Raw genomic sequence first — 3,134 nt, forward strand, 5'->3', positions numbered from 1 at the left:
CTGCCCTAAGTTGTTACATAGCTAGAAAAGGTAGGCATATGCTAAGTTTTTTCAGATAACCAAGAATATTCCTTTTAAAGACTGCATTAAAAGTCAATTATTAGTAAGTTCTTACAGGTTAATGATAATATGGAATCTGAAACCATATCAGTACACTTTTTGTGTAAATATGAGAGTCTCATAGACAAAGAATACCAATATTACTGTGTAAATAATTTTTACCTGATGAACTATTTGAAAGAGCCTTGAGAACCACTATATAAGAAATAAGAAATAAACTGGTATATCCATCAGATTGATTGAGACTACAGACTTCAATTTTAGCAAAAGTCCTAGTTTCTCCACTTATATGCTAGCTGGCCTAGAGTGGCTTACGATATCTCTCTAGGCAAGACGTCCTTCCTCTAAAATAGGGATGATAATGATGACATGAATTTTAAAATATGATATCTAAATGAAGAAGTTATGCATATAAAATACATGCCACAGTGGTTGATCTATTGTAAATTTTCAGTAAATGCAATCTATTATTTTTTAAATTAATTCACAATATGTGACAGAACTGAAAAATCAGTAAATTATAGAAAATTGAACAGGAATGTAAGCTAAGCAATTTTATGTAGATAATCTATATTTTGGAAGAAGTTTTCAGCCTTCTTGGCCAGAAACTCTAGCTCCAGGGCATCTTTGGGATAAATAAAGCTTCCAGAGAATCCATATGGCCCAAAGTAGGACTGAATTACCACAATAAAAAATGACAGTGAAACAAAAGTCTTAGGAAGCCTGCGAAGAAGATTTTGCCTCAAGTAGTAACAAAACAAAACAAAATATGTTTATACAATTATAAGAGGAACTAACCAAGAGAATGAAAAAAAAAATTCAATTGAACCAATCACAATAGAACTGAGTTGGACAGTGTTTGCCTTGTTTGAGAAAAACATTTTTCTATTCTTTCATTACCACAAGCAGTGTATAGTCCCATGTGATTAACAAAATCATCTTGAAACACTGGCATGCCTTGGCCACAGATGAAGAATTAAATGGCAAATTTAAATTTCCGCCCCTCATCTTATTTAAGAGAGACTGTTGTTACACTTGGACTCGAGTCTGCCTAATCAAGCGGCACATTTCCTATCACGTCTCACACCTGGCTGACTCCCGTGTGCCAACTGTGCCCAGTGCAATGATGTGTCTGGAAGTAATCATTTCTATCCCCCATATAAAGGCATGGGGTATGAAACTCATCACAGGTTTACCTTTTACACAGACTTCATTTTTCATTTTAAATGCTTGTGTGAGTTGCCCCATGTAGACTCACCTGAGTCCCTAAAGGAGAAATTTTCCCCTAAATTGCAACTGGCATGAGATGTATCAGATAAAGAAAATACCCTTACCAGTTACTCAGTCTTTCCTATGAAGCAGATATACACATTTAATTCTGATATTGATACTTTTTTTAAAGTGAACAAAGATCAGGGACAGTCATATTCTTGCTATTATATTTACCATACGATAGGAATATCACCATATTTACCATATTTCTATGTTTTGAAAGGACACTGTTCTCAGGATAAAGGGTCCTGTGAAAAAGAAGGCCCCCTGGCGTTGGTCTATGCTCATTATTGTGTGTGTGCTTAGTTGCTCAGGTGTGCTTATTATTAGATTTGTCCAATTTTGGTGTATGTGTGAATTCTCCCTCTTTCTCTAACATTTAAATTATAGAAATATAATAGATAAATTGATATAGATATAATATTTAAATCTAACTGTACAAACTTAAATCCTTCACATTGACATTATAATGTTCGAATACTTTGCCTTCTGTTAAACCTTTGAGCTACAGACATCGATTAAATCATCTCCTTTTTCAGGACCCGTGGGTATTTAGATTATGATATCTTTGGAGTCTTGTTCTGGCATTCAATCAATGCATGCAAGAGAATATGTTGTATCATATTTAGCAGACTAAGCTCTCTGAGGAAAGGATTAGTGAATAGTTACTGAGTACATTTTAAAAGCAGATTTTCTCTGTAATATCTATGTCTATTCTTAAAACATATAACCGGATATGTTCAAAATACAGATGTAAAAAGGAGAGATGTTCTAAATAAAGTGTATTCATCTGATCTGCATATTTTGAAAGACCTGATTTTTTCCTTCTTTTACATTTTATTTTTATATTTTAATTTGAATTTTGCATAATTTAAAAGTGAAATAGATAATCAATACAAAGATCAATTCAGCACAAAATCTATTCATGAAATCAACCAGATTTTCTCGGCAAAATGCTGTAAGAACTAATTCAGTGTCTCCAATTAATGTAATCTATTAAAATATATTTTAATAATAATATATAAGGAAGTATAAATGCATGATACTGAAGGAAAATAAGAGGGAGAACAATGTAGTCTTATGTGAAACTAAAATGTGATAATTTTACATAACATTAAATTATATGCATAATGATAAACTAGAATTCTAGTAAAGAAAATACCAGGCCTTGTAGCCTCCTACTCTATCTGCTTTTTAATCTGATATTATCTGAATGCTTCAGCTATACAGCCACTCATTCAAAAGCACTCTCATCTTGATTCATTTTTAAAGAGAGAAAGTGGTCTCTTGTTTGAGGCAGACATATAATAGAGGCATTCTGCTGTTAACCACATGGGGGAGGCCATTTTGACATTAGCTACTATCTTCTCTGACCATTAGAATTCTTATATTCACTGACAGGAGGAGGAAATCCGTGACAACAAATGGCATCAGCTGGCTATCATCTCAGGACCCATATCTTGGGAGATTTGAGTAGTGAGACTGCATTCCAATTTGAAGCAGATAGCTCTTTTTTCAAACATTGCACAGAAAAACTAAATAATGAAACTTCATTTTTCTATTTATAAAATCATGGTATAGAAGGAGAATTTGCTTACCAATATTCTAACATTGTTGAACTTGCATACAAAATAGAAGTTCAATGTACAAAAATTTTGTAATAGCTATAGAGATGGAAACTAATTACTAGTTTCCAGGGGTTAAAATGGATATGGTGGAAAGAAAGTGAATGTGGTTATTAAGGGACAATAAGAGTGATTTTTGTAGGGTTAGAAGTACTATTCTTTATCCTGATGGGGGTG

This window comes from Budorcas taxicolor, chromosome 8, assembly GCF_023091745.1.
Source record: "Budorcas taxicolor isolate Tak-1 chromosome 8, Takin1.1, whole genome shotgun sequence".
NCBI classification, from domain to species: Eukaryota; Metazoa; Chordata; class Mammalia; order Artiodactyla; family Bovidae; genus Budorcas; species Budorcas taxicolor.